Source organism: Nothoprocta perdicaria, unplaced genomic scaffold (genome assembly GCF_003342845.1).
Source record: "Nothoprocta perdicaria isolate Ctin4 unplaced genomic scaffold, notPer1 scaffold_6, whole genome shotgun sequence".
Classification (NCBI taxonomy): Eukaryota; Metazoa; Chordata; class Aves; order Tinamiformes; family Tinamidae; genus Nothoprocta; species Nothoprocta perdicaria.
In genome coordinates, this window is record NW_020455865.1 from 7,685,367 (window position 1) to 7,709,547 (window position 24,181).

The following is a 24,181-nucleotide window of genomic DNA, read 5'->3' on the forward strand; positions in this document are numbered from 1 at the left end:
ATTTAGGGATAATAGAAATGTGCTTAAGTATTTTCATGAACTCAAGCATTAAAGGATACAAATTGGCATGGTAGAGTATAAAAGCTTTACTGGCAATCAGTTGTGAAATTTGCCTATGTRTAGCTGTGTATAGCTATAATACTCGCAAGTAATACTAACGTGGTGATAGAAGCTTTATTCCTTTCCACGTATTAAACTTCAGTTTTGCCCTCATTCCTCAACAACTTGGCATACTCTTCATCATCTCTCTTTTGGTATTTTCACACATAGTGAAAGCCACATTTTATCTCATAAGTTTCTAATAAAGYCTGTTGCAAATATGTTAAGTGCCGAAGATCACTTAAGCAGATCAGAGCAGATTCTGTGTCACAGAGTTTGGCAACAGTAGTTTTGATGGAAAATATTTATGCACTGGCACAGTTGTTATTCTTGGTTCCCTTGTTATTTTTTGCAGTGAAGCTTTGATTTTCTTCAGTGAATTTGCATAGTGCTATCTATATTCTTTCTAAACGTTTCACAGAATCACAGAATGATTAAGGTTGGAAGGAACCTCTAGAGTCCATCTAGTCCAACCCCCCTACTCCAGCAGGGACACGTAGAGCATGTGGCACACGGTCACATCCAGGCAGATTTTGAAGACCTCCAGAGAAGGATACTCCACAGCCTCCCTGAACAGCCTGTTCCAGGGCTCTGCCACCATCACAGTCAGGAAGTTCTTCCTGACATGCAGATGGAACTTCTATGTTTCMACTTACACCCATTGCCCCTTGTCCTATTATTGACCACTGCTGAGAAGAGCTTGGTCCCTTCCTCCCTACATTCACTCTTCAGATATTTATACATATTAATCAGATCCCCTCTCTCTTCTGTCTTCTCTAGGCTAAACAGGTCCTGCTCATTTAGTCTTTCCTTGTAAGATAGATGCTCCAGATAGATTGTTGCCCTCTGCTGGACCCTCTCTAGAAGTTCCACAATCCTCTTCTATTGGAAAGTCCAGAACTGCATACTGCTCCAGGTGCAGCCTCACCAGAGCTGAGTAGAGCTCAGAGGGGCAGGATCACCTCCTTTGACCTGCTGGCAATACCAGCAAATTCTTGACTAGTTTATACTATAGCATGTTGCTATGCATTTAGTTTTCTTTTTCAAAACAGAGAGGAATGAACATGGTTAAGGTGATTGTTCAGAATATGGCAGACACTGCACTAACACCTATGTCACAGATTCTACTCTCATGTATCCCTTAGCTAGCACATAGCTTCTTTTCACTGATATAAGCAGACAATTTGAAATAATCTTATTAAGAATCTACATTTACTCAACTATGTCCTCTTTCAGATTCAATTTGCAATCTTTTAAAGCCATATAAATGCAGTGAAGACATACATTCTCAGAAGCATAGTTAAGGAAAAGCTAAAAGATCATCAGTCATAATTAGCATCCTGTGTACAAGTAGGGCATAAGCCCCACAGCTCTGCTTTCAAGCAGCTTCTTTGTGTTTATTCATTTAGGGGATAAAAGTAACCCTTGGGAAATGTCTGCAGAATAATGATAAGAAGTACAGAAAAAAACAGAGAAATATGCTTTTCTTCTCTGGAGATTGTATTTWAAAAATGCCAACGTTTCTTTTGTAATTTTAGTAGCTAACATGATCAGCCCTCAACTTTATTATCTTTCGATTTGCAGTTGATTCTGTTGAAATTCTTTCAACTATGGTTCTAAGAAGTGATTGTAAACTTGCACTTTCAGATTCCCTGCACACAAGCAGTCACCTGGCCTTTATATTCCATGAATTATATTCCARGGGTTTGCTGCATTCCCATCTGCATGCTACTGAAGTGTGCTGCATTATGTGTCTGGCCAAAGATCTCTCCAACTATAGTAGTGATATCTTAATTTCCACTRTTTTCACACTTCTTCACTTTCAGGGCAGTTTTCACACTGTCAAATATTCTTCTACAAATTAGGTTATTTTGAGGCCTTGTTGAACCAATATAGCTATTAAATTAGAACTTAGTCAAATTATATGGGTTGCAACAATTTTGTCCTGAGGTAAAAATAAGCATGTTTTGGGCAGTTCTGTAGTATTTTACAGAATAATGAATTGAGATATTGCTCATCTTTATGAGCAATAATATCAATATATTCTTAGATTTGTCTATCCCTTGTAGCCTTCACATAGTTCTTGAATCTCTAATACGATGTTGTAAGTGCTGGCTGTAAAGTTGGGTATTCTTTGCTTACTCCCTCCTCTTTTCATTAAAAAAAAAAAGATCAATTGCTCTCCACAATTATCTAATGATAGAGAATAAAACAGGGCAGACAGATCAGCTTTAGTCCTGCTTATTGGTGATCACAGCTTAGAGGTATCTTTCTGATTAAAATAGATTTTCCTGTTCTTTCATGTTATCTTTTGCTTCTGAATCAGGGYATAATTCAATGATTACAGGAGAGTATGATAAAGGATGAGTGAGCCAGAAAAGATAAAACAAGAATAGGTGTGAACTCTTACCTGAACCTTATCTCATAATATATGTTGTTTGAAGTCAGAAGATRAGTGGGTAGAGAAAGACTAAGAGAAAAAAAATGGTTTAAATTTTGACTAAACAGCTAGCAGCAGAAAARCTGGTATTAAGTGCTAAGTGCTAAGAAAAAAAAAAAACAGAAGAAAAAAACACAAATCCTGCAAATAGTTTACACACAAACTTACAATTTACACTCAAATTTTAAACATGTTGTTTAGTCTTGTAGATGTGATGATGAAATASTGCATGCTTTTCAAATATTTGTCAATTAACTCCAGAAGTGACAAATGGCTCCTTATATGGGGAACTGCCTTTGATGAGTCCCCATTGGATTKTATTAGACAAATTGTGTAACATCTCACAGTTTTACAGTGTTACACAGAAATTGGAGGATTACTGATGACAGTGTATGTTGTCCCTGTTGCATTTGGGATTGGCAAAGATGTCCAGAACAAGACTGTGGAGAAATTAGCAATCAAAGAGGATCTGATACTCTGGGGATTAACCAACAATTTTCATAGATTTTTTTTTTCCAATACCATATCCAAGCTTCCTCTGTTAGCTATCACTGCTTTGACATAGCTTGTTCAGAAATCAGAATAAGAGTTGGAAATGGGTAATTATTGAAGTCAAAGAGAGATACATGTCTATTTCTTATTGAAAACTTCCATCTCAGTGATTTTTAAGCAATTCTGTAACTGGTTTAAGGAACAGAATCTGGGTTTTTTTTGCGAAGAAAAAGGTAAAAACCTTTAAAAGCCCTCCGCCTCTTTTGCAGTTATTTAGAAGTGACTAATCAAGTCTAATCCTTATGAGCATCCGTATCTTACTCCAGAGAAAAGTCCTATTGATTTTCCATGGACCTATCACATAGCCTGTTGAAATCAGTTCATAGTATTTTCATTATCTTCATAAGCATTTTTATGCTTCCTTAATCATTAAACACAAGAGCAGCTTCATCCTTCATCCAAGAAGACAGACTTGAATGTTGGAGGATTAGCCCTACCAGTGTACCCAAAAAATAATACCGCAAGTGGGATGGGGTATAGAGGACAAGGAGACAGATTTTTAGTGTCAAGTAGGAGGAAAATCAGTGTTGAAATGTTCTYATGTAATCTTAACTCTACCTTAAGCCTGCAGTTCAAGGGTAACTATTGCCAATGAAATGGTTCCCAGAGATTAGTGTGTGTGTGCCTGGTAGCTCTGAGAAATGGAGAGAATGAAAAGACTAAAAGAAATAAGCTTCATAAAAGGAGAGGGATTATTTTTTTTTTCACACACGTGCACATGTGGGCACACCCCAGCCACATAATCTCTTTTTATCTCATCTGTGAAAAAGGGAACCCCTCCTGTATGCCTTGCCTTTGGGCTTTCCTCTCTCCTTTACAGAGTTAGCATGAGACTCTGCTCACTAGGTTTTTCCTTGCTTTCTCTTCTTTTCCCAAGAGCTGTTGAGCAAGCAGAAGCCATGCATTGAGGCAGAAGCCATGCATTGAGACCACAAACCTGAAGTTACAAGAGTTTGCCAGACCCTCAGTTTGTGTAAATCAGGATTTCTTTGTCAGCTTCAGTGGAGTAYGGTCGATTTACGTTAGCAGGCTATCTGACCCACTATGTCTTCTAGGAGTTCCTGGGATTTAAATCTCACTTGCGCATCTGCTGATTTTATTTAATTTTGTTACCTTTTTGAAATGCTAAAATAACTGGGATGAGGGGATTAAAGCTTCCGATAATGTACTTTGCTGATGCTATAAGGAAAATATTCTGCTTTCTGAGTCATTTGCCCTGAGCTGACTTTCTTTTTCAGTGGTTCAGGGGTTTCCTTCTTTAGTCATAAATTGCATGCAAATTCTTTTTTGTGTGTGTGTGCCTGTGTATGAGCGTGTGTGTGTGTCTTTCAAAAGCGAAGCCAGAGAGGCTGTTCCTTTAAAACAAAACTGAAAAAAAATGCCTTCAGGCATCCTATTACAGTGCAATGAGCCAAGGATCAGGATTTGCAGCTCAGCTATATAAACCCAGCAGAATCTGGCTGATCTGACCAGTTTGCCTTACTGTCAAACATTTCTGTGTTTCACACACATATGCATACACACAGCATCAGGCAACGCAACTTTTCTGACTTTTGACAGGACAGCAACCAAGTCAGAAGCCTGATATCTAACTTGAACATCATATTTATTTCATGGAGGCTGCTCACAGCAGGATCTAATCTCTGTCAGAGTCTGTAAGGTAAGTCTGCTTCCTTCCTGAATTAAAAAATCAGAGTTSTTACACACTCCAAATTTGCAATAACACAGTGTTCTGTTGTGACCTTTACAGCTATGACTTTACTCAGCCTGAATAGGCAGGGCTTTTGCTAGAGAATGTTTTTAAATAGGAGCATGCCTGTCTTTACTTTGTCTTTGTTACCCTGTGCAAGARCAATATTACAAATGTCTCACTACTATTAATTTAAATTAATGTATGAATGAAGGATGGATTACTTGGATGCTGGACATCTATAGAAATCTAGGTAAAAGCCTAACTGATAGACAGGCTGGAAAATCAGTGGTGTGTGGCATTCCCTCTTGACTAGTCAAGTAATGCGAAGTATTTAAGTAATTACCTTTTTTTTCCCTTTACTTACCAGATGAAATGGACTGCTAAAACCTACCAGGTAACTTTCCAGTGCTGTTGTGTGCAATTTGAAAGTCAGAACCTTTTTCTTTTTAATTTGCTGCCTGAATGCTTGTTTGCACTGGAGGCTTTGTCAYTTTCCGTGCTATCCCCCAGGCTGCTGTTTCATTCTGAGTACAGTAACATCTTACTCTGCAGCACAAGACAAAGGAAGTTTCAACTGGTATCTGATTACTAAGAGCTTAAATGAATRGGCTGTGAGCAGGGGGAGGGTGAGATTCTGCCATCATCATCCAAAACATGTACGTTACAGTGTGGCGGTAAGGCGGTATGTCTGTCTTATTCTTAACTACTTGCTTCCTCGTACACTGAGGTTTTCAGGATGACTCTGTCTGCATTTACCAGTAAGGCTCAGACTTGCCTGAAATGGAGAGGTTGACTGGGGGAAGGTCATAGCACCTGGCTTCATTTAGGAATTAAACTTTTCTACTCAAAACTTCACATTACATCATCTTACAGGGTTTTCCCTGTCTGATTTACCCTCTGGCCCCACGAAATGTTTTGGGTTTTTGGCAGCTGTTCTAAAATTTTCAAAAGTCTTTATCATACCATGCTGTTGTATTCAGATTGACAGGACCATGATGTGTTCTATTGCATGGTGGCGGCATCATCAAAGAAAGAAGTACAGTAAAAATATTTACCAACTTCTCTCTCATAAAAAATACACAGAAGTGAATGAGTGGCATGTTAATTGTATGAACTGGGCAGAAGCCCTATTGTTGCGCTGTTATTTTAATTTGATTGGTTTTTGAATTCATTAAAAATCACATTAAATAAGAGGAATTCATTTTATATGCTCCCTGATTAATGTTCATGTATTTTGCTAGGGTCCTGAATTTGTCTTTTAGAGCTATGAAATCTGAAGGGCGCTGTGGTTAATGACTGAGATAGCCAGTGGGGAGTATCCACACTGCTTTGAATTCCAGGAAGTCTTGCAGAAGTGGGTGCTGAGCTTTTATTTTCTTCTTGCTCATAACAGGAACTCAGGAGCAAAAATATGATCAGATGAACGTTCTTAGCCAAAAGAGGGCATCAGTATGTCTGTAGTTGACCGTCATGTCACTGAATTTTGGAAATACTTTAGGTGCTATCAGGGAGTTGATAGAAAGTCCCCTTTGAGCTGTTACACTTGTGCACCATCTCCTCAGGAAGGATCACACCTCAGCTGAACAGGGAGGTTAACAAACACCTGAAAAAGGACAGGCTGAAGAGGGATGGTGTATGGGGGACCCCTTTCACCCACTGTCACAGACACTCACATTCCCTGTCCTCGGCAAATTACCTCTCCTTTGCCATATTTTTTGTTCTTTAATTTTGTCCTCAGGCTGCTTTCATGCCAGAGAAAATACTTTCCAAGTTCCAGTCCTTAATCCTCTAACTCTAGAATTACTTCATAACTGCTTCCGAAGCTGTAGAAAAGCTATTTAGTCTGCTAAAAAATATATAGTTTCCAGAAGACCAGATTAGGTAGCCAGTTGTGWACTTCTGAGGACTAGCTCTTCCTTTTTCATCCTTACCAAAAGCAAAGCAAAGCCAAAGAGTTTGATTTGAAATAGTGATGTTGCTTTGGAGCCAGAAGTGTAGCTCTTGCATCCTTTCTCATACCACCATATGGAATAATAGACCTGCTTGTAGAGCCTTCTGACATTTTCCTGGTATAAACAACCATATATCTGTTCATGTGACTATGTAGGTATGTTCAGAGGTGCTAAATGGCAATGTAGATTGCCAGATTGTATGATGGAATTGTCTGCTGAAAAGGGATGACCTTCATTAGCAGATTTGTAAGAGCTAAATAGTGGTCGCTCAGTGGGCTSTTTTCATTAATACACCCTGATATCTCTCTAGATTGAATGTTACATGTAGAAATACAAGTAAATGAGGAGGGAGGTCTCTGCCTTATTGTTAGTGGCACATCTATCTGTCTTACAGACATGGTATACTGCAAAACAAGGGAAATTAAGAGTACTGAAAATTAGTCTACAGTTTGAAATCTGTGRTTTGATACATTTGACCTTGGACAGATGCCATCACAATGCTGCTAAGCTGAATAGATATTGACAGTTTTAAAGTGCAATGTTTCATAAAGGCCTAGCCTTAGAAATGCATGGTTTATATTACTAAGAAAGTTAGACATCTCAGCTTTCCAATAATAAAGCAGCTTTTGTTTTAAACYGTGGTAGGTTGAGCTATTGAGCTTTAAAACTGTGCTGTTTTACCACTTGCACTTTCTCAGACTAAATTTCTGGTGTGATTTTTAGCACACCTTTCTCATGGACTGATGGTTGTCATCAAAACCAGTGCTTAGAAATGACAGGAAACGTACTGTGAACTACTGCAAAAGGTAAYATCTACAAGGTATATTAAAGCAGCTTTAAGGAACCAGCTGACATAATACTGCAGAATAAAAGCATCCTTACCAAAGTAACAAGATAGAATATTAATTAGAGTGATACAATTCAATAGGCTAATATTTTATCTTTATCCGTTCTCAGAAATATGAAGAGCCAGTACAAGTAACTATGGGATTGATAACTTTGGGTTATGGACAGAAAAAAATAAAAATTTGAGCTCCAGACTGAAAAAGAGAGACTTGTMCAGATCAATTTGAGTTTTTAAGATGTAATTTAGTTGGTTAAACTGATATTTATTGATATTCTTTCTTTACGAAGATTTTGTGTAAGCCTTCATTAGAGKTCTTGATGGTGTTGTTACTACTGCTACAGCATTTTAAGGACTCATTGTATTATAAAAAGTGAATWGACATAGTAAGTGATGCTCTTCTCCCCAGAAAGCTTACAATTGCTATCATTAGCATTTCAGAAAAGTTCTTTGTGTGGTGAAGACAAAAGAAGGAAGAAGGCAGTTAGCTGAGGAATGAAAGTGACAGAAAGAAGAAAAATGAGCAACCCTGAGAGATGACATTGAGCTGTCTCCATCTCCACTGAGCTCTTGGGGTTTGCACAAGTGGAACTTCGCCTAGTTCAGAGTGCTAACTGTCCACTCATGCATTCGAACCTCTGTCCCATCTGAGCTGAAGTTAAATGCCTTCCACATGTGGGAAAAGTTAAAACCAGGCATGCTTCCAGCTAGTGAAGTCTCTCAATGTATGATGTAACTACATTATGTAGAGGGCAGGCGGGGGAGGGAGATCCGTAASTGATCCTGCCTGACAAGAAGTGTTTCTTGTTCCACTAGAGAATGTTTGGGCRTTGAAAGAAGGAATATAATATGGATTCCTCTGCTGAATGGACAATGTTGGGGTTTACTTGGGGTCCTTTTTTGATATTCATTAGTAGAAAAAAACTCATTACTGTGTAATGATCTATATGCTATTACAACTAGGTGTGGACTKAATGTGTTAGTTTACTGTGTTTCTGTATGAATCCTCCTGCATATTTCATATCATGTTGCTGATGAAACATAAAAGGTGCTGTAACTTCTGTTATATATCGGGCAATGGTTCTAGTGACTTAAAAGAATACTAGTAAATATGTGAGGATTGAAGCCAGTAAGTGCAAGATTTTGCTGTTCTGGGTTTAGAATCAATGAAAATATTCTTCCATTTTGTACTTGTTTGATTTATGCCTAAATCAATCTCCAAAGACAAATTGCTCCCGAGGTGATTTGGTTGCAAGAAGCTCACRTTCTTAATTGCCTTGCCACTGTAGTTTCAATTAAGCTAATGTAAGATGTTGCCAAATTTTCAGAACTTTCAACTAGCAAATCCCTGTGTACGAATAGTCTGTGGCATTTTGTATTCTTTAGAAAATGGAGACCAACTTTGCCAAGTTCGCATTCAGTCATCCATCACATATTAGCCTACTAGAGGTCCATTCATCTTTAGCAATAGGGGAGCTCTGCTTCCTACTTAGGAAGATTACTCACACAGAAAGCTTTTTCCTTGCAACCAGAACTGTGCAGGGAAGAGAAAGGAAGCTTTCTTCAATTTGTATAAGTACTCTGTTTCCAAACCCTTGACAAAAAAATGATATTGTTTCATGCATAGAAAACATATTCTTTTTAGTAATTAAGTAGAAAGTAACAGGGTASTGGGACATAAATCTTTTTAATATAGATTTTATAAACAAATACTTGAATTAAAAGCATGACAAAAGTCTATTGTAGTAGTTTGTCTCTTCCCCATGCCAGTCTGTAGCTGTAGCATTGACTGTACTCGTATAGATATCAGCCAAGATATTCAGAGGAGTCTGAAACCAAATGCCTGAGGAAATTCCACTTTACTGGTTCAGATTCAACAAAGTCCTTGACTATTTGTCTGTTCTCTGTCCCAAGATGCACTAGAACATCATAAGATCATAAACCTAAAATTACAAATGCTAATTTTCTCGTGAAGTTAGGAATTAATGACAATAATAATCCCCTAAAAGCAGGGTGACTGCAAGGTGAACGCTATAGTGATTGCAGTGTTGAGTCTCTTTGGGATGGAAAGTTGTGATCCRGAAGGGATTGACGCTTTGCTTCAGATCATGGTGTTGTGCGCTATAGTACAAGGCCTTAGTGATTATCTTCCTTCTCAGAAGGAGTATGATATTATTTTGATAGAAGTTAGTTTGCCAGGCTTTTCAAAGGAGCTCAGTGTCTTTAAACTTTTCACTGCTTCTTTGTTTTTTCCTTTTCTTTTTTTTTTTTTTTTTTTTTTTTTTTTTTTTTTTTTTTTTTTTTTTTTTTTTTTGAAAATAGTCCCCTAAATAGCTTTTCTGTGTTTTGCAACAAAAGTCTATGCCAAGAAAGATATAAAGGTAGCCTGTGATGTATAGGCAATCCCCTCCTCTTGGTGACACAGTTCAATGTGTATTTTTCCTTTTCTTGTGGCATGTACTTCCCTTTTGCATTGCTTGGATTGCAGTAATTCAAGTTTGACTCAGAATGAATAAGCACACTGTAGAACAGAAGTCAAATAAGAACAGGATGCATATTAAGGGAAAGGTCTCAGATCATTCTTCTTATTGAATTATTTTGGCAATGTAAATAGCTTCCAGGAAAAAAAGGCTGGCATTTCTTATGTCAAGCACCCCTTATGAGGGTGACCTAGGACCAGAAAGAAGTACTGCAGTTCCAGGGCTGATGAAAAGAATGCTAAACCTAGAAAGCACCATTCCCAAAGACAATAGACACTCTGTACACTTGTCACTCTTGGACCTTTATTGCATATGCTGTCTACCTGCCTTAGTAACAGTACACTGGGATTTGACAGAGACTCTGACATAAGCAAGAAAATACAATTTCCTACCTGCCAACTATCAGTGCTTTTGCATGATTTTCCTGGCATGGGAACTGCTATCTATGCTCTTGCAACTCAAAAACTCAATGGAAATGCACAACTTGCATCTGCAAAAGCCCTGTGCTTCTGGGATATGATGCAGTGAGAAAGGTCAGCCTGGATAAAGTCTGTTTTCTTTGATTGCATTGGGGTTACTGAATAGATCGCTAGTGGTCCCAGTGGCACTGTTCAAACAGGTAAAGAATGATCTGTAAAGAGAGAACTGACTCAAACTTAGTACGGTGCTTTCAAGTTTATAGTCTGATTCTTTTTTATACTAAAACTGATTTACTTTGCTCCTAATATATGCAGGAACCCTACAACTGTGCTTGCATATGAATGACTACAATTTGCACTTGAAGTAAAAAACATGAAACTGCTTGATATACCCTACTAGACTGACAAAAAAGTGAGCCTTAGTGCAAGTCCTATGTTAAGTTTAAAGAGTTTAACCTAAACTGTTTCAAGCAGAAAGAACTTGTTCAGCTAGCATGAGCAAATGTTACTATTTCACTTTGGAATGAGSAGTTAAATATGAATATTTTCTTAATTATATGGTGCAGAAGTCTCTCTTGGCAGGGAATGCCTTGGGCTGATCTGATCTCTGCTGACACAAGTCAGTACTGTCCATTAAGGTACTTGGGGGTAAGACCAGTTTGAGAGAGAGGAAACCGGACTCCACTGAGCATTTTCCTGGCATGTAAATGTATTGCACTGTGCAGCATATGGCATGCAGTATTCCTTGTGTACTTCCTTTCAGCATGCATTTTTGAGGAGATGATTCCTTTTGTGCAGACTTAGGAGACTGATGGACAACTTCCCATGTGACACAAGTGCATTGATTTGATCTTTTGTTGGATAATTGAGCTCCAGATCCCTTCTTTTGTTCCATGGCTCAAATTGCTGTTAGCTGAGACTTTTCCACAGACAGGTCTCAAATAACTGTGCACAGAGGTCAGAGCATTGCCAGTGGAGGTCTCTCAAATCTTCATTAGTGTAACATTGCTCAATTTGTTGATATTTGAAGCAGTGAAGCAGATTTTTGTCTGAGTTGAGTTACCATTTAAGCTAATCACTTGCTCAGAACTGTGTGTATGGCTGTATTTTCCATTACATTACATAATAAGTGCTTCTGTTTTACATCAGAGCACTGAGAAATATCCTCAGACTGAAGTGTTTAGAAACAGTCTCCTCTCTTTTTCCAAGTGACTCACACTCACTTTGCTTCATTTTTTGTGGATCTGATTTGTATTTTATTTTGTCTTGCCTCCTTTGCGTCCCTAGAGATTTCAAATCTCTATTACAGGATTCATTCTGCTAAGAGTCTTAGGCTGCTGAAGAGGCAAATTGGTGATATCATGACATCTGACAGAACTAGGTCAGGCAGATATCTAGCCTGGAGCATATCACTGGAAGTCAGATTTCAARGAACTCCTCCAGTACTTTTGCAAGTTAGAAAAATGTGCACCTTCCTGCACATTTAAAATGCTAGTACCAAGGACAGAGGACCTCTGACCGAGGGGAAAAGTAAACTAGTAATTTGTTGAAGAGCAGAGATTTGTTTCGGGGAGGGCTGCCTATGTGGTCCTCCATGTTCTTGCTAGAAAGCTAAAGACTGCTGATGACAGAAGAGGATCAATAACATTTCTCATCCCCAAGAATAGTACAGGCTTATAACTGCCTTCTGAGACAGTTCAGAGATGCCAGTTGCAGTGCTTGAATAAGTATGTGGTTAAACTAAACTAAAATTGTAAATGGCATGCAAATAACAATGAATTCTGAAAGTCTCCTGCTGTTTGGTGACCAGTGTCATCTTAGCAACTCATACTTCTTAAGAAMTTTTTGTTATTCCAGGCCAATGCACACATAAATTATTTGTATTCCTCATTACTGTGCAGTCATTAAAAGCTAAGAATTCCCTTCACTTTCTTCAGCACATGATGTTCTTTCTTGGAGTGGGTAGCTGGCTGATCTCTTCTCTCTGGCCTTCAGGAGCAATTTGAAAACATCTTGAGCAGAGATACTCCACGAGGTAATGTTGTCTCACTGTGCTTAACCTATGTCTTATATATCATGTGTGTATTTGTTTAATATGTCAATGATTCCTGGTACTCATAAGCATAAAGATGACTTGCTCCTACCTATCTTTATTAGTAGAAAAATTGATGTAGATCTCTGTTGTGAGTTTTGGTGACAAATGAGTCTCTACAGGCTCCTAGCCTCAGATTTGACTGTTGGCTTCCTCTTAAACTTRCTCAGTATCATTCTGGGACCCCGCTCACTTTCTCTTTGGGCTCTATAGAGAACATTGACTTTTTACTTCATCTCTACGAAGGCCAGGAGACCTAAAAATGAGACATTGCTAAGCTTAGTTTGGCAAAATTCGAGTCTCTCTTTTTTCTKTCTATGGGGAGAGGATCAGTGGTCCTCTGGTCCCACTTGCTGGGGCAAATGTGACCTTGCCCATGTTGGTGTTGATCTGGAGCAGCTGCTCTGAAGTGTAAATGAGGACAGAATTGTGCAGACTCATTCTTGAGTCAACTCAGGTATTGGTGCAGAGGAACTGAGAGTGGACCAGCATCACATAGTCTGCGAGCAAAAGAATAGAAGAAAATTCAGAAATCCTGAGTTGCTGCTCTTCCTGTCATGTCGCAAAACAAAACCTAGAACTCTATGAAATGGGTACTGGAAAACCTCTGGGTGATTTTGGAAGAGATACTTTGGAGAAGGGTCTAGAAATGAAACAGAGCTTTGTATATGGAATGAACATAACTTGCTGTGATTCATGCAAAAAAAAAAAAAAAAAGCATACAAACCTCATGGTTTGAGACTGCTTCAGCAAAACCCTCAAAATAATTCAAAGTGAAGTCTCTGGTGTCCACCCAGAAAATAATGAGCTCCTGAAAAAGTGTAACTTGGCAAGGAAACTTTCCAAAGACAAGTTTAGAAAACTGTAGATCTTTTCCAGCTCTGCATATGTCTTTGCTAAGAGTAGGGAAAAGCCAAGAGAGCAAGCAAATGCTTTTCCRATTAGGAAAAGCTTTATTAAAAGATACAGTACATACTTAGGAGGCAACAGTGATTTCTACTTCATGATTATGCACAGAAGTTGCTTTGACTGTGAAGGGCTTTTTATATTTTAAAAGGTAGTAATTTAAGCTTCACTTTCTGTGACAGCTCTGCTATTGATCTGATTCCATTCCACACTGAAGAATCCAGAACACTACATGCATCTTCAGAGAGTGTCAGATAAGCTGACTTCTGTTCTATAAATGCAAACAAGGAGGTTTTAGGGGAAAAGAAGGTGTGAACACATCCCTTCTGCTTTCTGTGGAGCCATTCTGAGATGACCCATTTCTATCATTCTGCTTCTGTTTATAGAACAGTGACAGTTTTTCTGAATTCATTGCCTTTCTTGCTATTCACATGTGTCCTCATGATGTGTCCTACTGTTTCTAATCCATAGTTTTTGTCCACGCTGTATCTGCCAGTGGCTCTTTTCTTACATCTGTGAAAGYTACAGTAAGAGCAGAGATTGCTTGGTAGATGGAAGAAAAAAAAAAAGATGGTATTTAATAAATGCATGCCGTTGTCATATATATATTTTTTCCCTCTCAAGTTTGTAGCAAATTGCTCTACTTGGCTGATTGCTGAACACCCTGCYGAGAGCCTGAAAGCAGCTCTAAAGCACCCTGCTGATCTGCTTGTTTTGTTTTTCTTTTGTGAGTTCCCATTTCCAGATACTGATGCTCAAGTGTCTGAGCTTGTAAGAAAAAAAAATCCTTGTGCACAGACTAAATTTCCTGTTAACYTGTACCTCTGCTTTGTTGGTAGGAAGTAAATGTTCTGTCTGACAAGTGCTGTTAGTTGTCCCATAGTTGCTTCTCTTAGTTTTGAGTTTTTATCTCGATCTATATATAACACATTTGGATAAACTACCCATAAAATAACTGGCTTGTGTCTTGTGGCTTGTATAAAATTCCTTCTGTGGTTTCAGCTGGATGTAGTATTCTTCTTTACTTCCTGTCTGGAAGCATGAATCACTTCAGTTTTGTAGCTGCATAAGATGTTGCTACACAATATTGGATACACTTCATCACAGAGGACGCCTGGGTGTACGTGTGTGTCTGACTGATTCCTGTGCTGAGTTCCGAAAGCATCTGGAGGTTGTTACAGAAGCAACGGCATTCTGCAGGTTTAAGATCATGAGTGGGACCTATGCATTTTGTTTTGATTATAGGTTTTTCCCCCCTCAAATTCGTCTGCATTTCTGCATGGGTTTTGTTAATGTCACCGTTTATTTCCATGGATTCATCATCTTATTCTGGTAATTTTTTTGGCAAATACAATGTTTTCGCTTCAGATTTGGTCTTCAATTTGCTGTTGTTACCCTAGAATTTAAGGTAGCCATGTAGTTATCTGCATATTCTCTGCGTGCCTCTGGTCAGACTTTCTTCTCTGGTGCAAAAGATRCTTTTCTATCTGTGACTATTTTTCTCCCCTACATATCTTAGGGGAGCACACTGCAGTGCTTTTTTCTTATGTMTGTTCTGACTTTTTTTTTAGTGTTCTTCAAGAAAGTTTCTAACTATGGAAACGAGGATTTAAGAGCGCCATGCCTGTGARGTCTTTGGTGCACATGATCCTCTGAGACATACGTTCCCTTTATAAACGGATAATCTGAGACAGACCAAATGATTTCTGRAATAATTTAAGTGCAGAAAGTCTGAAGCTCTAAACATCTAGCCCTAATGAGCCAGCTCTATTTAGCTTCATTTCTCTTGTTACGGTTGAGCAGACTCCTGGATTGCAGACCCTTGGGTGGAAAGCTTACATCTCAGCTACTGTTGAGAAGTAGCTTGTCTGGGCCTGGGGAATCCATTCAATGTGATACCCATGCATTTCTCACTTTGCAGTGACACTGCAAGGCAGTGCCTTGCCATTGAACTATAATTCTCCAATGAACATATTCTTTAGCTGTCCTGCTCACTTGCTATTCTCAAGTTTCATTTTCATTTTAATTTTCACAGCAGTGCACAGCAGACTCCATCATACGTCTATCTGATACTCTTCATTCTCCGGATCCGTAACTGAGAGTAGAGACAAGAGGTTGTAATGTGAATATCCCAGACCAGGACTCTGCCATAGAGCAGAGGTGAGCAGCACATTGCCTTTTCTTCTGTCCTCTTTCATGTGTTCCAGCAGGTCAAATGCAGGAAATGCTTTCGGCTTTTCCTACATTGCCTATGTAGTGGAAACCAGATCACACTAACATACAAACCACTGTTAYAAATGTCAGCAAAAATATATAAATATATATAAACATATATGTATATATRTATAAACGCAGTTTACTCCAAAGGGGTATGTTCAGCTCCAAGATCAAACAGAGTTTCACTTCTCTACATCATTCAGGGGATAGTCCCTAATTTGTGAAAAAGAAGGGGAAAAAATTGTACATTTTATAGAGCAGCACTTTAATTTCCTGGGTTTTGCAGCTAAGCCAGAAAGGAAACAATATAAACTATGTGAGACATTACTTCAGTCAGCCCATTACAGTTCACATTATTCCACTGAATTCAGTCTACAGCATCATTTTTACAGGATCTAGGAAACTTTTCCTATATATATATGTATATTTATATATGTGTGTGTGTATATATACACACACRTATATATGTATATATAAAGAGAGAGAGAGGGAGGAAAGTTTTCCTTTATATATTTATATATGTTTATATATTCAAAACTTGCTTAGATGCAGTCCTCTGCCACATGCTCTAGGTGACCTTGCGTGTGCAGGGTGGGTTGGACTAGATGATCTCTAAAGGTCTCTTCCAGCCTTAAAGATTCTATGATTCTATGATACRTATATGCATATGAAAACTTTTCCTAATTTTACCTCCCCAAAAATACCTTAAAAACCACTGTATTTAAAGAAAAACTAATGCAGAGATATAATTTTAGTTGCTGTGAATCACTGGAGCACCACAGCTCATACTCACCAGCTGTTGCTACTTGCCTTTTCAGTAAAGTGCCGTCAAGTGATCTGCTTCATATCTTGAACGAGGATGGTTTCCTGCCAAACATGCAAAATGTTGGTGGTGGGAGTGGSTGTTATTTATCAATAGTTATGACAGTTTACGGCATAAAAAGCAGAACTTACCTTGCAAACATAAGAACTGACCCCCAAAGMTGATAAGAAACAGGAAGGTAAGGAGACAATGAGGTAGATATGAGTAGAAAGCTGCATAGCTCAATTACCAATATTTTGGAATTATTTGGGACCTGAAAATTTACCTTAGAGTCTAATAGTGTTTTGAAGTGCACTGAAATATCTTCTTTTTTTTTTTTTTTTTTTGATTTTGCATTTGATTTTTTTTAGTTACTGGAGTTCAGACGTATGATATTCCAATCTCCCTTTTCCTGCCAAGGGTACATTTTTGATTTTTATTTGTATTTTTTAGGGATTTAAATGGACATAAGGTCTGTCTCCTCTTGTCTTGGGATAAAGGAGAGTATGAAGAGAGTAGTTTTGCTTTGCTAGGGCTTTTTTTGTAGTAATTGAAATGCAGGCTGYTCTGTGCTTTGTTAGGGAAAAAAAGAGAAAAGAAAACTTGAAAAAATGATTGAGGCAGTCATTCTTCAAAAATATGCAGTTTTATGAAAGCAAATCAAAGTGCAGAAATTACTGGTTTCAATCAAGGTTTCCTCAGGAAGATTTTCAGAGCTAGGATGGAATTTCTTGTTGAGAAGGATAAGCTCTAAAGTGCTGCTGACTATGGTTTAATTTTCTTTTTGCTGACTTTTAGAACCAAATGGAAAATTGCAGCTTTCAATGCTAAAGTGTTTGAAAATCTTTTCAACCAGTCGTACCTGTTACTTTCATCATATCTCAGCCCCAGCTTTTTTCCAGAGCTGTTTTTACCTGGCCAGCCTTTGTTTGTGTGCTTGAATGCTCAGATATCCAATACAGGCAACAGGGAGACACTGAATGAAATAATCCATCGTGTGTGGAAGTGAGTTGTGGTCTTGTTTCTAATGATGCCATCATCATTAGATGCCACTAATAATGTCACCAAATAACTGACAGGGAATGTCATATTTAACATATGTTAAGTGTGGATATTTAACAGCAGGTATCATGCGGTTTACTGGTGTCTTTGAGTGCTTACAAGAAAATCACTGCAAAACAACTCAGCTCAGAATTCATGAGCTAAGCAGATCTAGATGTGAGGTCTGCAAGGGAAATCAAGGGACTGCAAGAAAAGCTGATGATGATTTAGTTGTAACTCGCTCCCATTTATCAGAACCGAGCTGATGTTCCTAACCCAGAAAAGGGGAACTACAAAAATTGTCTGAGCTGTGGGCCAATACAGCTTCATCCAAGTGACTTACACCTCTCTGCTTTTCCTTTGGGATAAAATAAAAAAAAAAAAATGCTCACTTTTCTATTCTTCCGGAGACTGTTTTTTAAAGACCCTGCTTTTGTAAGCTTAATCAGATGCTTGGTAACAGAAAAGTGCTGCTAACTAACCTGAGGCACAAAGAGTACCCTTCAGCAGGACACATGACCTCATCGACCGGATTACTCTATCACATGAATTCAGACTCCATTGCACACTCAAAATAAATTTTAGTCTCCGTCTGCAGCAAGATGCTTTATTTGTCTCCCTTTGGCAGGGCATATGCCTTGCCAATGTCCTTCTCGGTCCCTGGGATTAGACGTGTATGGAAATTCAATACAAGAGGCATATTTTCCTGGTCACAAACAGCCTGCCTTGCCTTTGAAAGCTTTCTTCTAGACTATGCCTTTGGGCTGTTGCCCTCTAGGAACCTGTGACCTTGCGCAAGGCTTTGCAGACGCAGAATAAGCCTGGTTTTCTGTCAAGCTCCCAGTGCATGTCTTGGTTTTGTCAGGTGTTCAGAGCCTCTGCTGCCAGGAGCTATTCTGGAGATGCTTGCAGGGTCACACACAGCGGTCCCAAGAGGGACCTTTGCTAGAAGACAGCACATGCGTACCTCAGGTATGTAAGAAGCAGCACCGTTATGTTGTGCTGCTGCTCTCTGAGTTCCCAGCGCTACTGATATCCTCAGCTTTCTACAGGCACTTTCCAGATGGCCTGTGCCTGTTTCCTAAATGGGTACTTTGCAGTGTCCTCCTGGGTACAAAGCTATATCTTGCATCTTCCCTATAACTGATAAATAGGACGTGGAGGGCACTGCCACCTCCCACACTTAAATGATTGTGTTGGCCGAGGGAAGAGCAGCAGAGATCTTATGGTGTCTGAGCAAAGGCAAGAAAGGCTTCTGCAGATGTTGAAGAGAAATTAACTAAAATGGCAACATCTTGCCAAGTCACATGCTARAAGCATGTTTTGTATAAGCCGCACTATACATAGCCAGGAGCCCAGGTGTTTGCTGGAAAACACCCGGCTGCAGCTCTAACTGAAAAGTGTCATTTATTTGTTTCAGATTGTGCACAAATAGTGATGCATTACCTGAGAGATTGAATACCCAGTTATGAGCATGAAGTGGATAGTTCTGCCTTATGGATCTGAGTCRCACAGCAATTATCTTTATTCATTTCAAAAGCAGATAATTGTCTTAATTCCAGTGACATCAAAAAAGAGTTCCTAGAAGTTTACTGATTCCTGTGTTTAGTATGAGTCTAGCTGGCTATATATAACTATTACATAATGCCACGTTGGAAGTGTCTTATATAAACATTGAATGTAAAGCAACTGTGTTTAAAGACGTATAAGGCTCAGACAGTTCAAGAGAAGCTTACATTCTGCAGACRTCCCTCCTTGAGGGCATGACCAGTACACAGGCTTCTTTGATGATTCTGCATACCACTCATCGTACCTGTTGGTGGGGTAAGAGATGTTAAGTATCCTTATTCTTGAGATTTTCCAGTATTTGTGAACATAGTGATCTGAAGCACCAAAAGTTCCATAGGAACTTAAAGAAAAAATTTCTTAACAGTGAGGGTGACAGAGCGCTGGAACAGGTTGCCAAGAGAGGTTGTGGAGTCTCCTTCTCTGGAGATCTTCGAAACTCGCTTGGACGCAGCYCTGTGCCACATGCTCTAGGTGACCCTGCATGTGCAGGTAGATGATCTCTAGAGGTCCCTTCCAACTTTAAGGATTCTATGATTCTATGATTTTGTGTAAGTTTGGACCCAAGCCATTATGAATGCAGCTGGCTRTAATCCAAGCTGTGCCTTTGCATATTTATAAGGGACAGCAGGCTTCTGAGCATGCCAGCATCAATGTAAGACTTCAATGTTCATTTGCAGGGAACAGTGTTGAATGGTAATGACCCACTGCACATCCTGCAGAGCTATGCTTGGGCAATTAGCAGAGTGGTGAACGTGCAGCTTCTGCAGCATCCATGGCACTGTGCTGCTGGCTGTGCACATGGGGACTTGGGCCTCCAAGCCCCCATGCACTCTCTCCACCAGCTCCCATTGCCTGCAGAAGGAGCATTCCCAGATTGCTTCCAATTCAGACTGTGCTTAGGAGCTTTCTTTTTTTGTGCACAAGTTTAGGCCAGTGGTGTTTAACTTATCCCAAACAAGGTCCTGGAAGGAGAAAACCAGGTAGGTAGTGCAGGGGTGGTGCTGATATCCTGCCATGAAGTGGGCTGAGCTCTTCTTCCATTTGTGACCAGCTGCAGTCAATATGGGTCACTGCCTGGCCTGCTCACTCTTCAGAAGCCCAGTCCTATCAGCCAGGAGGTGAGTAGTGGTGGATGCTGTCCTCTGAAMGGCTGGCTGTGAAGTACTCCCAGTAGGGCTAATGATGCTAAGGAAGAATGTCTTCAGCAGTGGAGGAAACTTACTCCTCTAAAGTCTCATTTTTGGGATATGCTAAGGTGTAGAATAGAAGTCTTTTTGTAGTAACACAGAGAGTTGCCATGAGGCTAATCTTTTAATAATGTTAAACGTAGGTTGGTTATTCAATTTCCTCCATCAGTGGCTGGCCTCTGGAATGGCTCCAAAGGAAGCATTGAGTTTACTCTATAAATAATTACATAGGCATAATCTTAACAAGAGCATCTCATACCTGGCAACCCTGAACAGCATTGCAGTTTTTTCAGAGCAGCTCTTTTATAACCAGAATATACAATTTCCAAAAGCATCACACTTGCCCTTTTCAACATCAATCTTGTGCACTATTTGTAGCCTRTTTAGAAGGTGGCTATGATTAATCTCCATGGTAAAAAATGTAGCCACTTGGTAATTCCTGTTTGTATTGTAGGAAGCCACGTCTTCAGTGTTTGAGCTGGTGTGGGCGTTAAAAGACAACCTCTGACACAAAGACCTTAAAATTTAAGCAGAGAATATGAGGGAAGAGGGCCTTTTCCAGAGTGAGTGAACTGAGGATCTCTCTCTAGAGGTCTGGTTGGAAATTTCAAAGCAATTTTGTTTTTTTATAGCTTGTATAGGATGCAGATTTCCCATAGATGTCTAAGCAATTAAGATCTTAACTGATKTGACTAAGATTATTCCAGAAATTAGGAGCAATTTCAGGTCTCCCAAGTGCCAGTGCAGTGCCATTTCCACACTCCTGGCTTTCCTCTGAATTGCTGCTCCTTAGTTGCAGCAACAGTAGGTTCAGACAGGATTTCTTTACATTTGTCATCATCACCCATGGAATTCTAAGAAAAATAAATCAAAAAGGCTTTTAGGACTCTGAAAGTGAAAGGCACTTCTTGCTCACTGAGTTCAGTATTTCATTATTGCAGGCCACTCCTCACATAATTTCTTTTTTTCATTTCTGTTTAGTTATTGCAAGTTTTCATCAGTCATTTTTCTATCAACTTTATCTCTGCCAATTGACTTCATATTTCACTTCTTATGTCTGTTGCTTGTTATATCTAATATTTTATTGATCAAAGCTGTTACTGATGCTGGAAGGAGACCACCTCTGAACTTCTGCTCTGGTTTGAAAAACATTCAAACCAGTTGTTTGATTTGGAAAMATATATCCTTTCTCTGAGATATTGAACAAGGATAGGGTCTAGAGAGAGTTTCTATGGCTAAGAATATGCAGCTCTTCAAGCAAAGTAGTTTATAATGCAATAATCATGCTAATTTAATTCAAAATAGTCACTGTACAACAAAAGATTTGGTCTCTTATGGGAATCCTTTTCTGTTTATCATTCAAAATTTACCGTAGCTCTTTCACATTTTTTATGGATGTTGGCTTCAGTAGGTTATTTTTCTCCCCCTTTGTGGTACTGTCATGCTGATGCCTTTGAAMTATGAGTCTTTGCAAAATTTGAAATCGTACACGAAGCGATTAATTAAAATTCCTTCCAAAACAACCTTGGCGAAATACTGACGATATGCTGCTTTTCAGCCAAAGTAGAATGGGAGGAGACTAAAATGAATCCAAATGGTTTCATTTAAGGATGACGTACAGTAGGATCTGTGAACCAGAAAGAGTACAGCTTCTCCAAAGTAGAAATATCATTAAGAACTGAAGTCAAAGATGAAAAATTAAGTGGAGTGAAGAGTTCAGAATTAGCTGAATGAAATTTAATGCAGGATCTAAGGGGCTGGATGGGGCAAAAAAWGTCTGCATCTGTTTTTACTGCTACTCTTTGTTACAGTCTGAAGTATAAATCTGAATGCAATTCACATGATCATAGAACAAACTGCAGGATTCTTTTATACTACTCTGCAATTTGTTCTGTTTAYATTAGTAAGTACTGTGGCATGGATGAGGCCCTCAAAATGCCATTTTGAAAGTGCTGTGTTCTTGAGCTACACCATCAAAATCAACGATGCATGCATTATGCACATTAAAATCTAATAAGTGATTTCACTCAGAAATCAATCATGAATTAACTGTGCAGGTTGGCTACTGTCTCTGCATGCAAAATGGCCATATTTATAAGTGCTCTCAGTCCTGTGAAGGAGGCTCCTTTTAAATATGCAGTGCCAGAACTAGATGAAACACAGATGGCTTCAGGATGTATCCAGAGCCCTAAATTGTGGAAACTTACCCACATCACACACAAACCGCCAGTTTTCCCTTAAATAATAACAGTTTTAATTTGTAAAGGCACAAATAAGGAAAGGAAAAAATGATACTGAGGCTTGGTGCTTGGAGGTGCTGAGAAAAAGCCTGGGTGTGTGGTTGAAGAACKGAAGGGACTCCAGTGACCTGGGTCCTACTTCTAGCTTCTTCAGTTTTGCACTAGGTAAAATACTTGTCCCAAATCCAGAGGCTTTAAGGAGCTTAGGTCTCTCAAGCTTGGCCCGTCTGGGCCTCACTTTTTTCTACTTAATATAGACGAATAAGGTCTAACTTACTTGCTGTGACAGTGCATAGAAGTCCCGAGGCCCTCTTTATGGAATTGCAAATAACTGAATCATTTCTGTAAGGGAGAGTGGATGTTGATACCTATACCTTGCAGCTTTAGATCTTTGTTTCTGTAGTTAAATGAGCACTTTTCAAAGCTTCCTTGCCTGGTGTTTGCCATCTGCCTGTTTCTYCCAGCAATTGTTCCAGAGGGTGTTTTTCTCTCTCTCACTGTTGTTGGACATCCATAGACRACAAGATTCTTTCAGAAACTGCTTTTCTATCTTTTTAACTTTCAGGAATTAGTTCAATGTGCAGRTCTGGATGTAGGTGGAAAAGGCATTCAAATCTGGGCTGTTTCATTTGGCGTTTATTAAAGAGGGCAGTCAGTGGTTCTGCATTCRTAGCTTGTTTTGGAGTTTTCCAGATATGTGATTTCATTTCATTTCAGAAAAAAAAAAATGGGTAAGTACCTCCCTAGAGAATAATAGAGATGTTTTGCATAGAGACACCTACAAAATCCAGGACATATTATCATCTCTTTAGAAGTGTATCAAGTGTGCCTGAATTGATTACTTTCAGATTTATAGACAAAGAATATCATAAAAGATTCGGAATTTAGAAAAGCATTTACTTCAAATCCTTTTGTAGATGGTATTCTGCTTAGGTATGATTATATTTAGAGATTACTCTAAATATAAAACACTAGTTGCAGTGCTTTCAAAGGCTGAGAGAGCTGAGCCTGTTCAGCCTGAAGAAGAGAACGCTGAGCGGGGATCTGATAAGTGTATATCAATATCCCAAGGGAGGGAGTGRAGAGGATGGGGCTGGCCTCTTTTCTGTGGTGACCGATAGGACCACTGATAGTCCACTGATAGGACTAGAGGAAAYGGCCACAAACTGAAGCACCAAAAACTTCCACAGGATCTTACGGAAAAATTTCTTAACAGTGAGGGTGACAGAGCACTGGAACAGGTTGCCAAGAAAGATTGTGGAGTCTCCTTCTCTGAAGATCTTCAAAACCCACTTGGACACAACCCTGTGCCACATGCTCTAGGTGYCCCTGCGGGTGCAGGGGGATTGATTGGACTAGAYGATCTCTAGAGGTCCCTTCCAACATTAAGGATTCCATGACTCTGGTTCTATGTTTTAGAGTTCCCCAGGATCCYTGCAGGACAGTTTACTGCATGAGCTGACTGTGGGGATAAAAGTGATATTGTTTAGATAAAAATTAGAAGTCTTCTCTGTGTAGTTCAGAAACTGGATGGATTATAGCTTGTTGCACTGTATTTTATGTGATTTGGGGAACCGCCTTCTTCTTTCCTTCCCTGATATTTATGATCCTGTTTTCTCTTCTTCATGCAGTTGATTTACAACTTTGA

The 24,181-nt window shown here is 39.1% G+C and overlaps 1 protein-coding gene across 6 annotated transcripts in view; it reads left to right on the top strand.

The window, feature by feature from the left end:
* Nucleotides 1-24,181, top strand: part of TNC (tenascin C) — a 92,882-nt gene that overhangs the window by 18,245 nt on the left and 50,456 nt on the right. For 2 of the 6 annotated variants that reach the window (XM_026049238.1, XM_026049241.1), the window contains exons 1-2: nucleotides 4,591-4,751; nucleotides 15,513-15,637. The gene's annotated coding sequence lies outside the window, so the exon portion shown is untranslated. Of the gene's footprint in view, nucleotides 1-4,590; nucleotides 4,752-15,512; nucleotides 15,638-24,181 lie in introns of those variants that run through there. The other 4 variants (XM_026049239.1, XM_026049242.1, XM_026049243.1 and 1 more) reach the window with 4 other exon arrangements.